This window comes from Triticum urartu, chromosome 1A (genome assembly GCF_056163025.1).
Source record: "Triticum urartu cultivar PI428250 chromosome 1A, HENAU_Tu73, whole genome shotgun sequence".
In the NCBI taxonomy this organism is placed as follows: domain Eukaryota; kingdom Viridiplantae; phylum Streptophyta; class Magnoliopsida; order Poales; family Poaceae; genus Triticum; species Triticum urartu.
The window spans coordinates 196,526,420-196,541,208 of NC_141873.1; the positions used below are offsets into that span (position 1 = coordinate 196,526,420).

General features: G+C 41.2%; 1 pseudogene; it reads left to right on the forward strand.

The window, feature by feature from the left end:
• Positions 1 to 2,750: 2,750 nt before the first annotated feature.
• On the forward strand, positions 2,751 to 5,195 carry LOC147990579 (uncharacterized; annotated as a pseudogene).
• The last annotated feature ends 9,594 nt before the right edge of the window (positions 5,196 to 14,789 follow it).

Genomic DNA, 14,789 nt, shown 5'->3' on the forward strand with positions numbered 1-14,789 from the left:
CAAGCACTTGAGGCACAACAAGCCCTCCGAGATTCAAGTCGAGCCGTAGCCACGCGCAACCAACAAGCTCGTGAGAAACAAGAAGCGTTTCATGAAGAAGTTCAAGAGAGGAACTATCAAGCTCGAGTGCATTGTCAAGTTCAACAACCTCCTCGCCAAGAACCTCAAGTTCACCAAGAACAAGGAGAAAATGGAAATCCTCCATGACAAGAACAAGTTGAGAGAGACGATCCTCCTTGTTAAGGACGTCATCACCCTCGACCCCAACACAATGAAGAGAAACGATACGGCAAGCTAAAGTTCACCATGCCCAAGTTTTCCGGAAGAAATGATCCCGAAGAGTACCTTTCATGGGCATTGAAGGTCGACAAAATCTTCCGCTTGCACAACTATGAGGAAGAGAAGAAGATTGCCATGGCATCCCTTGAGCTCCAAGACTACGTCCTCATTTGGTGGGAACAAATCATTGAGCATCGAGAGGCAAGAGGTGAACCACTCATCACTACTTGGGCGTAAATGAAGGATGTCATGAGAGCACGCTTCGTGCCAACCTACTACAACCGCGACCTCTTCAAGAAACTCCAACTCCTCAAGCAAGGAACCAAGAGCGTTGAAGAATACCACAAGGAAATGGAGATTGCAATGATACGAGCCAATGTCACAGCAGATGATGAGCAAACTATGTCATGTTTCTTGAATGGACTCAATCATCCTATCAAGAAGATCGCTGACTTCCAACCATACTCAAACCTCATCGAGCTAGTGCATCAAGCTACCAAAGCGAAACGTCAAGTGCAAGATGACTTCAAGTATGCCAAGTTCTCATCCAAGTCCTATGGCTTCTCCAACACCCAAGCTTCAACGACTCCAACACCTTCTACCTCAACCAAGCCTTCTACAAGCAACGCTAACAAGTCGAGTTACAAGAAAACCTCGACAACTCCAAGTCATCATGAAAGTGCAACTATCCCTGGGTGATTTTGGTAATTCCTAACAACATATAGTCCATTGAGCTAATGCTATTTCAAGATAAATATTTCAGGAAAGCTCAATGTTTGGCATGGCATGGATTAGAAAGTGAACCCCTCAAAATACTAAGAACACATGTTGGCTCAAGCTCAAGACTCTACATTTTACTTTTAGTGATCCAAGATCACATTGAGTCCATAGGAAAAGCCAATACTATTAAAAGGGGATGAGGTGTTGCTTAATGAGTTACTTGCTCAAAATGCTTAGTGATATGCTCCAAAACCCTCAACTACTTTCTCATATCCACATATGTCCCAAACCAAAATTCAAACTCGGCCCCACTGAAATTTCCTACCCGGTGCCACCGAGTTCACTTGACATAGCCACTGCCACAAACCCTAGTCATTTCAGTCTCACTGATAGGGATCTCGGTCTCACCGAGATGGGATTGCAACCTCTCTGTTTCCCTTCATAACGTCTCGGTCCAACCAAGATGAGTGATCGGTCCCACCGTGATTGCAATGCAAACTCTTTGGTTCCCCTTCGTAACGTTTCGGTCTAACCAAGATGAGCGAATCGGTCCCACCGAGTTTGCTTGACCAACTCTCTATTAGCCTATTACCAAAATCGATCCCACCGAGTTTGCTTGACCAACTCTCTATTTGCCTATTACCAAAATCGGTCCCACCGAGTTTGTGTAATCGGTCTCACTGAGATTACGTTATGCCATAACCCTAATGGTATCGGTCCCACCGAATTGACATGTCGGTCCCACCGAAAATCCTAACGTTCACATTTTGAACTAAATCAGTCTGACCGAGTTTCATGATTCGGTCCCACCGAGTTCGGTGATTTGTGTGTAACGGTTAGATTTTGTGTGGAGGATATATATACCCCTACACCCACTCTTCATTTGTGGAGAGAGCCATCAGAACATGCCTACACTTCCAACATACATTTTCTGAGAGAGAACCACTTACACTTGTGTTGAGGTCAAGATATTCCATTCCAACCACATAAATCTTGATCTCTAGCCTTCCCCAAGTTGCCTTCCACTCAAACCCTCTTTCCACCAAATCCAATCCTATGAGAGAGAGCTGAGTGTTGGGGAGACTATCATTTGAATCACAAGAGCAAGGAGTTCATCATCAACACACCATTTATTACCTTTTGGAGAGTGGTGTCTCCTAGATTGGCTAGGTGTCACTTGGGAGCCTCCTTCAAGATTGTGGAGTTGAACCAAGGAGTTTGTACGGGCAAGGAGATCGCCTACTTCATGAAGATCTACCCTAGTGAGGCAAGTCCTTTGTGGGCAATGGCCATGGTGGGATAGACAAGGTTGCTTATTCGTGGACCCTTAGTGGGTGGAGCCCTCCATGGACTCGCACAACCGTTACCCTTCGTGGGTTGAAGTCTCCATCAACGTGGATGTACAATAGCACCACCTATCGGAACCACGCCAAAAATCTCCGTGTCTACATTACGTTTGCTCCCTCAAACTCCTCCCTTTACCTTCATATGCAATTGTTTTACATTCCGATGCTATACTCTTAGAATTGCATGTGTAGGTTAATTACTTGACTTGTGCTAAGTTGTTAAAATCTTCCAAGACTTAATATTGGGAAAAGGCTAGATTTTTATTTGGTCAAGTAGTCTAATCACCCCCCCCCCCTCTAGACATACTTTCGATCCTACAAGTGGTATCAGAGCTTTGGTCTCCATTTGCTTTGATTTCCATAGCTTTTGGTGATCATGGCCTTGGTTTTACAACCTAGGAGAGTATGGCGTCTAGCGAGGGAAATTACCACCGTAGAGATCCTTACTTTGATGGTACTAATTTTGCTAGTTGGAAGCATAAGATGAAAATGCATATTCTTGGACATAACCCCGTCGTTTGGGCTATTGTGTGTATTGGCTTGCAAGGTGAATTCCTTGATGGGAGAGAACCGAACCGTGAAGCTACCGCGAAAGAGTTGAAGATGCTGCAATACAATGCTCAATATTGTGATATTCTCTTCAACAGATTGTGCCCCAAAGAATTCAACAAAATCAGCCGTCTTGAGAATGCAAAGGAAATTTGGGATACCTTGATTGATATGCACGAAGGTACCGACTCCGTCAAGGAATCCAAATTGGATGTGCTTCAAAGTCAACTTGACAAGTTCAAAATGAAGGATGGTGAAGGTGTCGCTGAAATGTACTCTAGGCTTGCTCTCATCACAAATGAGATTGTCGGCTTAGGAAGTGAAGAGATGACCGACAGATTCATCATCAAGAAGATCCTAAGAGCCTTGGATGGAAAATATGATATTGTGTGCACATTGATCCAAATGATTCCCAATTACAAAGATCTCAAGCCAACGGAAGTCATTAGAAGAATTGTTGCTCATGAGATGTCACTTAAGGATAAGGAAGAGCACCACAACAAGTCAAGTGGTGCTTACAAAGCCTCATGCGGTGCTCCCACATCATCAAGTGAGAAACAAACCTTCAATGAAGAATTGAGCCTAATGGTGAAGAACTTCAACAAGTTCTACAAGAGTAGAAGCAGGGAAAGAAGTTCCAAGTCAAGGTCCTACAATGACAAAAGATCTTCAAGTCGTGAACGTAATTGCTACAATTGCGGAAGACCCGGACACTACTCCAATGAGTGTACGGCTGCCTACAAAAGAAGAGAAGATTCTCCCAAAAGAAGAAGTAGAAGAGAAGAATCACCACCTAGAGAGAGAAGGAGTAGAGATGATCGTTATGAGCGAAGACCCTCTCGGAGAAGCAAGGATTCAGAAAGGAAGGACAAGTCATCAAAGAGCTACACAATACGAAGACATCAAGCTCATGTTGGTGAATGGGTATCCGGCTCCGACTCCGACAATCACTACGAAAGAAGTTACCACTCCGAATCCGAATACACTCAAGGTGAAGGTGTTGCCGGTCTAGCACTTGTGTCAACCGACTCCAACGACATATTTGACTCACCAAATGAAGGAGTTGGAAGATGCTTCATGGCTAAAGGCCCAAAGGTATCACACCCCGAGTATGTTGATTTCAATAGTGATGAAGATGATTTGCTAGGTGATGATGATTTACTTGTTGACAACTCTAGTTATGAAAACTATGATGAACTTGCTATTAATCATGCTAATCAAGATAAAACGAATGACAATGATAAGGAGATTGAGCGTCTAACTAAAGAACTAAACACTCTTAAGTTAGCTCATGAAACTACATTGGAAGATCATTGAGAACTTTTAAAGACTCATGAGAAGCTACGCTTTGAAAAGCTCAACCTTGAGCAAGAGCATGAGTTCTTAAAGGCAATCAATGATGATCTTCGCAAGAAAAGTTCTTCTTACATTGCCAAGCATTTACTCTTGTCTACTTACATGCCACAAGTTAAATCTAGCAACAAGAACAAGAAAGATTCTTCTTCTAGTAGTAACAATAATCATGCTAAAACCAATGTTGTTGCTTCTAGTAGTTCTCTTGATTCCACTAATGATTCTCTTAGCCAAGTTACACTTGAGCAAGAAAATAGCTTATTGAAGGGAATTATAGAGAAAGGTGTTTACAAGAGTCTTGCCGGAAGTAAGCAATTTGAGGAAATTGTACGCAAGCAAGGAAGACACCGGAAGAATCAAGGTGTTGGTTTTGAACGAAAGTTCAATGCCAATGGAATTGAGTGGGAAGAAGATCAATACCCCAAGACGAAGTTTGTTCCCCAACAAGAGAAGTATGATCCTACTTCTTTCCAAGGAACACAAGCTCAAGATGATCTTCCACCACAAGACCACAAGCTAAAGGGCAAGGACAAGCTTCAAGAGGAGATTGATGCATTTGAAGAAGCCCCTAAGGCATTGGTCAAGTGGGTTCCCAAGACTACATCAAGTTCTACTTCATCAAGTACGACTACAACTCCAAGGATTCCCATCAAGATGGTGTGGATCCCGAAGAAGAAGAACTAGAGAATTCTTGAGGGTGACTCCGCCAACATACTTCACTCATATCATTTTGGCAAGGACAAGTGCAAACAACTTCCATATCTTGCACTAGTTCAAGGAGTCACAAACCCTCTTGTAGGTAAGACAAGGGACAAGGTAACCTGATGCATTCATGGACATCATCTCATGTGAATATCACTCTATGTCTATGGACATCCTTGTTTGTTCCTTGTGGGACTAACCCATGTAGGTATTGAAAGTGAAACTCACTGCAAAGGATTGCTCTGAATGATCTACATCAACTTTGAGCACCTACATCTTCAACACCTACATGAAGCCATCATCAACAAAACCCAAGGTTAGTTCATCCCTCCTAGGGGATATCACACCTAGGGGGATCTTTACTCTAATCAATTGAGCTAAAGCAACTCTAACAATGTGAACACAACAGTGCATTATGTAAAAGTGGTAACCTGATACGTCTCCAACGTATCTATAATTTTTGATTGCTCCATGCTATATTATCTACTGTTTTAGGCAATATTGGGCTTTATTATCCACTTTTATATTATTTTTGGGACTAACCTATTAACCGGAGGCCCAGCCCAGATTTGATGTTTTATACCTTTTTCAGTGTTTTGAAGAAAAGGAATATTAGACGGAGTCGAAGCGGAACGAAATCAACTAGAGAAGTTATTTTTGGAAGGAAACCCACCTGATGGACTTGGACCCCACGTCAGAAGATACGGGAGGTGCTCACGACGGTGGGGGCGCGCCCACCCCCCTAGGGCGCGCCCACCCCCCTAGGGCGCGCCCCCTGCCTCGTGGGGCCCCCGTAGCTCCACCAACGTACCTCATGCACCGATATATACCTATGTGACCTAAAACTTCCAGAACGCAACATAGATCAGGAGTTCCGCCGCCAGAAGCCTCCGTAGCCACCAAAAGTCAATCGGGACCCTGTTCCGGCACCCTGCCGGAGGGGGCAATCCTTCCCCGGTGGCCATCTTCATCATCTCGGTGCTCTCCATGACGAGGAGGGATTAGTTCTCCCTCAGGGCTGAGGGTATGTACCAGTAGCTATGTGTTTGATCTCTCTCTCTCTCTCGTGTTCTTCAGGTGATACGATCTTGATGTATCGCGAGCTTTGCTATTATATTTGGATCCTATGAAGTTTCTTCCCCCCTCTACTCTCTTGTAATGAATTGAGTTTCCCCTTTGAAGTTATCTTATCGGATTGAGTCTTTAAAGACTTGAGAACACTTGATGTATGTCTTGTCGTGAATATCTGTGGTGACAATGGGATATCACGTGCCACTTGATGTATGTTTTGGTGACCAACTTGCGGGTTTCGTGACATTGGGAACCTATGCATAGGGGTTGGCACACGTTTTCGTCGTGATTCTCCGGTAGAAACTTTGGGGCACTCTTTGAGGTCCTTTGTGTTGGTTGAATAAATGAATCTGAGATTGTGTGATGCATATCGTATAATCATACCCACGGATACTTGAGGTGACATTGGAGTATCTAGGTGACATTAGGGTTTTGGTTGATTTGTGTCTTAAGGTGTTATTCTAGTACGAACTCTACGGCTGTTTGTGACACTTATAGGAATAGCCCAACGGATTGATTGGAAAGAATAACTTTGAGGTGGTTTCGTACCCTACCATAATCTCTTCGTTCGTTCTCCGCTATTAGTGACTTTGGAGTGACTCTTTGTTGCATGTTGAGGGATAGTTATGTGATCCAATTATGTTAGTATTGTTGAGGGAACTTACACTAGCGAAAGTATGAACCCTAGGCCTTGTTTCCACACATTGCAATACCGTTTACGCTCACTTTTATCACTTGTTACCTTGCTGTTTTTATAATTTCAGATTACAAATACCTTTATCTACTATCCATATACCACTTGTATCACCATCTCTTCGCCGAACTAGTGCACATATACAATTTACCATTGTATTGGGTGTGTTGGGGACACAAGAGACTCTTTGTTATTTGGTTGCAGGGTTGCTTGAGAGAGACCATCTTCATCCTATGCCTCCTACGGATTGATAAACCTTAGGTCATCCACTTGAGGGAAATTTGCTATTGTCCTACAAACCTCTGCACTTGGAGGCCCAACAACGTCTACAAGAAGAAGGTTGTGTAGTAGACATCAAGCTCTTTTCTGGCGCCGTTGCCGGGGAGGTGAGTGCTTGAAGGTATATCTTTAGATCTTGCAATCGAGTCTTTTAGTTTCTTGTTTTATCACTAGTTTAGTTTATAAAAGAAAACTACAAAAAATGGAATTGAGTTTGTCTCATACGCTTCACCTTTTTAATATCTTTTGTGAGTATGATGGAAAGGATAATTGTGCTCAAGTGCTAGAATAAGAAATCTATAAAACGTTTGGCACTAAATATTTGAATAATGAGCATTATTGCAATGTTGTTAGTATGAATTCCTTGAATATCCATGATGCTAATGATATGCATACATCAAGTTGGTCACCTTAGCATACATCAAGTGGCACGTGGTATCCCATTGTCACCACAGATATCCACGGCAAGACATACATCAAGTGTTCTCAAGTCTTTAAAGACTCAGTCCGATAAGATTACTTCAAAGGGGAAACTCGATTCATTACAAGAGAGAAGAGGGGGGAAGAAACATCATAGGATCCAAATATAATAGCAAAGCTCGCGATACATCAAGATCGTATCATCTCAAGAACACGAGAGAGAGAGAGAGATCAAACACATAGCTACTGGTACATACCCTCAGCCCCGAGGGAGGGAGAACTACTCCCTCCTCGTCATGGAGAGCACTGGGATGATGAAGATGGCCACCAGAGAAGGATTGCCCACTCCGGCAGGGTGCCGGAACGGGTCTAGATTGGTTTTCGGTGGCTACGGAGGCTTCTGGCGGCGGAAGTCCCGATCTATCTTGTGTTCTGGAAGTTTTAGGGTATATGGAGTTATATAGGCAGAAGAAGCACGTCAGGGGAGCCACGGGGGCCCCACGAGGCAGGGGGCGCGCCCTAGGGGGGTGGGCGCGCCCCCCACCCTCGTGGGCAGCTCCCGTATCTTCTGACGTGGGGTCCAAGTCCATCAGGTGTGTTTCCTTCCAAAAGTAACTTCTCTAGTTGATTTCGTTCCGTTTCGACTCCGTCTGATATCCTTTTCTTCAAAACACTGAAATAGGCATAAAACAACAAATCTGGGCTGGGCCTCCGGTTAATAGGTTAGTCCCAAAAATAATATAAAAGTGGATAATAAAGCCCAATATTGCCTAAAACAGTAGATAATATAGCATGGAGCAATCAAAAATTATAGATACGTTGGAGACGTATCAAGCATCCCCAAGCTTAATTCCTGCTTGTCCTGAGAATTTTTGATGTGTAGTGCTACTTGGCATAATTTCAATGTAATTCTTCTTAATTGTGGTGTGAATATTCAGATCTGAAAGATTCAAGACAAAAGTTCATATTGCCATAGAAATAATAATACTTCAAGCATACTAACTAAGCAATCATGTCTTCTCAAAATAACATGGCCAAAGAAAGTTATCCCTACAAAATCATATAGTCTGGCTATGCTCCATCTTCACCACACAACATATTTAAATCATGCACAACCCCGATGACAAGCCAAGCAATTGTTTCGTACTTTTGATGTTCTCAAACTTTTTCAATCTTCACGCAATACATGAGCGTGAGCCATGGACATAGCACTATAGGTGGAATAGAATGGTGGTTGTGGATAAGACAAAAAGGGAGAAGATAGTCTCACATCGACTAGGCGTATCAACGGGCTATGGAGATGCCCATCAATAGATATCAATGTGAGTGAGTAGGGATTGCCATGCAACGGATGCACTAGAGCTATAAGTATATGAAAGCTCAACAAAAGAAACTAGTGGGTGTGCATCCAACTCGCTTGCTCATGAAGACCTAGGGCATTTTGAGGAAGCCCATCATTGGAATATACAAGCCAAGTTCTATAATGAAAGATTCCCACTAGTATATGAAAGTGACAACATAGGAGACTCTCTATCATGAAGATCATGGTGCTACTTTGAAGCACAAGTGTGGTAAAAGGATAGTAGCATTGTCCCTTTTATATATTTTTTTATTTGGCATTTCTTTTTTTATTTGGCCTTTCCTTTTTTTATTTGGCCTTTCTTTTTTTTTGGGGGGGGGACAATGCTCTATTGAATGATGATCATCACACTTCTATTTATTTACAACTCGATGATACAACTCGATACTAGAACAAAGATGACTCTATATGAATGCCTCCGGCGGTGTACCGGGATATGCAATGAATCAAGAGTGACAAGTATAAAAGAATTATGAATGGTGGCTTTGCCACAAATACACTGTCAACTACATGATCATGCTAAGCAATATGACAATGACGGAGTGTGTCATAATAACCGGAACGGTGGAAAGTTGCATGGCAATATATCTTGGAATGGCTATGGAAATGCCATAATAGGTAGGTATGGTGGCTGTTTTGAGGAAGGTATATGGTGGGTTTATGGTACCGACGAAAGTTGCGCGGTACTAGAGAGGCTAGCAATGGTGGAAGGGTGAGAGTGCGTATAATCCATGGACTCAACATTAGTCATAAAGAACTCATATACTTATTGCAGAAATCTACAAGTTATCAAAGCAAAGTATTACGCGCATGCTCCTAGGGGGATAGATTGGTAGGAAAAGACCATCGCTCGTCCCCGACCGCCACTCATAAGGAAGGCAATCAAAAAATAAATCATGCTCCGACTTCATCACATAACGGTTCACCATACGTGCATGCTACGGGAATCACAAACTTCAACACAAGTATTTCTCAAATTCACAACTACCCAACTAGCATGACTCTAATATCACCATCTCCATATCTCAAAACAATCATCAAGTATCAAACTTCTCATAGTATTCAACACACTCATAAGAGATTTTTTTATTATTAATCTTGCATACCAAGCATATTGGGATTTTAAGCAAATTACCATGCTATTTAAGACTCTCAAAATAATATAAGTGAAGCATCAGAGTTCATCTATTTCTTCAAAATAAAACTACGACCGTGCTCTAAAAGGATATAAGTGAAGCACTAGAGCAAATTACAAACTACTCTGAAAGATTTAAGTGAAGATCAATGAGTAGTCGAATAATTATGCAACTATGTGAAGACTCTCTAACATTTAATAATTTCAGATCTTGGTAATTTATTCAAACAGCAAGCAAAGCAAAATAAAATGACATCTAAGAATAGCAAACATCATGTGAAGAAGCAAAAACTTAGGATCAATCGATACTAACCGATAGTTGTTGAAGAAGAAAGGTGGGATGCCAACCGGGGCATCCCCAAGCTTAGATGCTTGAGACTACTTGAAATATTATCTTGGGGGGCCTTGGGCATCCCCAAGCTTGAGCTTTTGTGTCTCCTTAATTCCTCTCATATCACGGTCTCCCTAAATCTCAAAAGCTTCATCCAGACAAAACTCAACAAGGACTCGTGAGATAAGTTAGTATAAACCATTGCCAAAACCTTATCATACTCTACTGTAGCAAATCACTAAAATTATTATTCAACATTGCATACTAAATTTCTCTGCATATTTAATAGTCCTATCCTCAAATAGAATCATTAAAGAAGCAAACATATGCAAACAATGCAAACATAACAGCAATCTGCCTAAACAGGATAGTCTGTAAAGAATGCAGCAACATCCATACTTCCCTAGATCCAAAAATTATGAAATAAAATTCCCACTGTAATAAATTTATCAGATCTTAATATTCAAAAGATTTCAACATTTTATCACATTCTGACTTTTCTAGGGAATTATTGCAACAGCGGTAAACTTTCTGTTTTCAAACAGCAACATGTGGACTTCTAAAATAGGCATAGTAAAGGCTATCAATGCCACTTCTATTGAAATAAAAGATGCAAAACATTATTCTAAATAACAGCAAGCAAATCCTAACAAAATAAATTGACGCTCCAAGCAAAACACATATCATGTGGCGAATAAAAATATAGGTCCAAGTAAAGTTACCGATGAACGAAGACGAAAGAGGGGATGCCTTCCGGGGCATCCCCAAGCTTAGGCTCTTGGCTATCCTTGAATATTACCTTGGGGTGACTTGGGAATACCCAAGCTTAGGATCTTTCCACTCCTTATTCCATACTCCATCGAATCCTTACCCAAAACTTGAAAACTTCACAACACAAAACTTAACAGAAAACTCGTAAGCTCTGTTAGTATAAGAAAATAAATCACCACTTCAAGGTACTGTAATGAACTCATTATTTATTTATATTGGTGTTAAACATACTGTATTCCAACTTCTCTATGGTTTATAAACTATTTTACTAGCCATAGATTCATCAAAATAAGTAAACAACACATGAAAAACAGAATCTGTCAAAAACAGAACAGTCTGTAGTAATCTGGATCAAACGTATACTTCTGGAACTAATAAAATTTCTAAAATAAATTGCTGGACCTGAGGAATTTATCTATTAATCATCTTCAAAAATAATTAACTAAATATCACTCTCCAAATAAAAATGGCAGCTGTTCTCGTGAGCGCTAAAGTTTCTGTTTTTTTTACAGCATGATCAACAAGACTTTCCCCTAGTCTTCCCAAAGGTTCTACTTGGCACAAACACTAATTAAAACAATGAAACCACATCTAAACAGAGGCTAGATGAATTAATTATTACTAAACAGAAACAAAAGGCAAGGAATAAAAATAAAATTGGGTTGCCTCCCAACAAGCGCTATCGTTTAACGCCCCTAGCTAGGCATGATGATTTCAATGATGCTCACATAAAGGATAAGAATTGAAACATAAAGAGAGCATCATGAAGAATATTGCTAGAACATTTAAGTCTAACCCACTTCCTATGCATAGGGATTTTGTGAGCAAACAACTTGTGGGAACAATAATCAACTAGCATAGGAGGGCAAAACAAGCATAAATTCAAAACTTTAAGCACATAGAGAGGAAACTTGATATTATTGCAATTCCTACAAGCATATGTTCCTCCCTCATAATAATTTTCAGTAGCATCATGAATGGATTCAACAATATAACCAGCACCTAAAGCATTCTTTTCATGATCTACAAGCATAGAAAATCTACTACTCTCCACATAAGCAAAATTCTTCTCATGAATAGTAGTGGGAGCAAACTCAACAAAATAACTATCATGTGATTGAAAATTAAGACCAAGATGACAAGTTTCATGGTTATCATCATTCTTTAAAGCATACGTGTCATCACAGTAATCATCATATATAGGAGGCATGCTTTCATCATAATAAATTTGCTCATCAAAACTTGGGGGACAAAAAATATCATCCTCATCAAACATAGCTTCCCCAAGCTTGTGGCTTTGCATATCATTAGCATCATGGATATTCAAGGAATTCATACTAACAACATTGCAATCATGCTCACCATTCAAATATTTTGTGCCAAACATTTTATAGATTTCTTCTTCTAGCACTTGAGCACAATTATCCTTTCCATCATACTCACGAAAGATATTAAAAAGGTGAAGCGTATGAGACAAACTCAATTCCATTTTTTGTAGTTTTCTTTTATAAACTAAACTAGTGATAAAACAAGAAACTAAAAGACTCGATTGCAAGATCCAAAGATATACCTTCAAGCGCTAACCTCCCCGGAAACGGCGCCAGAAAAGAGCTTGATGTCTACTACACAACCTTCTTATTGTAGACGTTGTTGGGCCTCCAAGTGCAGAGGTTTGTAGGACAGTAGCAAATTTCCCTCAAGTGGATGACCTAAGGTTTATCAATCCGTAGGAGGCATAGGATGAACATGGTCTCTCTCAAGCAACCCTGCAACCAAATAACAAAGAGTCTCTTGTGTCCCCAACACACCCAATACAATGGTAAATTGTATAGGTGCACTAGTTCGGCGAAGAGATGGTGATACAAGTGCAATATGGATAGTAGATAATAGTTTTTGTAATCTGAAATAATAAAAACAGCAAGGTAACTAATGATAAAAGTGAGCGTAAACGGTATTGCAATGTGTGGAAACAAGGCCTAGGGTTCATACTTTCGCTAGTGTAAGTTCCCTCAACAATACTAACATAATTGGATCACATAACTATCCCTCAACATGCAACAAAGAGTCACTCCAAAGTCACTAATAGCGGAGAACGAACGAAGAGATTATGGTAGAGTACGAAACCACCTCAAAGTTATTCTTTCCAATCAATCCGTTGGGCTATTCCTATAAGTGTCACAAACATCCCTAGAGTTCGTACTAGAATAACACCTTAAGACATAAATCAACCAAAACCCTAATGTCACCTAGATACTCCAATGTCACCTCAAGTATCCGTGGGTATGATTATATGATATGCATCACACAATCTCAATTCATCTATTCAACCAACACAAAGGACCTCAAAGAGTGCCCCAAAGTTCTACCGGAGAATCACGACGAAAACGTGTGCCAACCCCTATGCATAGGTTCCCAATGTCACGAAACCTGCAAGTTGGTCACCTTAACATACATCAAGTGGCACGTGGTATCCCATTGTCACCACAGATATCCATGGCAAGACATACATCAAGTGTTCTCAAGTCTTTAAAGACTCAATCCGATAAGATTACTTCAAAGGGGAAACTCGATTCATTACAAGAGAGAAGAGGGGGGAAGAAACATCATAGGATCCAAATATAATAGCAAAGCTCGCGATACATCAAGATCGTATCATCTCAAGAACACGAGAGAGAGAGAGAGAGATCAAACACATAGCTACTGGTACATACCCTCAGCCCGAGGGAGAACTACTCCCTCCTCGTCATGGAGAGCACCGGGATGATGAAGATGGCCACCGGAGAAGGATTGCCCCCTCCGGCAGGGTGCCGGAACGGGTCTAGATTGGTTTTCGGTGGCTACGGAGGCTTCTGGCGGCGGAACTCCCGATCTATCTTGCGTTCTGGAAGTTTTAGGGTATATGGAGTTATATAGGCAGAAGAAGCACGTCAGGGGAGCCACGGGGGCCCCACGAGGCAGGGGGCGCGCCCTTGGGGGGTGGGCGCGCCCCCCACCCTCGTGGGAGCTCCCATATCTTCTGACGTGGGGTCCAAGTCCATCAGGTGTGTTTCCTTCCAAAAATAACTTCTCCAGTTGATTTCGTTCCATTTCGACTCCGTCTGATATTCCTTTTCTTCAAAACACTGAAATAGGCATAAAACAACAAATCTGGGCTGGGCCTCCGGTTAATAGGTTAGTCCCAAAAATAATATAAAAGTGGATAATAAAGCCCAATATTGCCTAAAATAGTAGATAATATAGCATGGAGCAATCAAAAATTATAGATACGTTGGAGACGTATCAGTTATCATTATTGAGAGAACTTGCACTAGTGAAAGTATGAACCCTAGGCCTTATTTCCTATCATTGCAATACCGTTTATGCTCACTTTTATCACTTGTTACCTTGCTGTTTTTATTATTTCAGATTACAAATACTTTTATCTAATATCCATATACCACTTGTATCACCATCTGTTCGCCGAACTAGTGCACCTATACAATTTACCATTGTATTGGGTGTGTTGGGGACACAAGAGACTCTTTGTTATTTGGTTGCAGGGTTGCTTGAGAGAGACCATCTTCATCCTACGCCTCCTACGGATTGATAAACCTTAGGTCATCCACTTGAGGGAAATTTGCTACTGTCCTACAAACCTCAGCACTTGGAGGCCCAACAACGTCTACTAAGAAGGTTGTGTAGTAGACATCATAACCCCACTTGTGCTTAAATGATGAGTATGACCTACGATCAAATGTTCTCATTTGACTCCTCAGTCAATATACTCATATATAGATGAC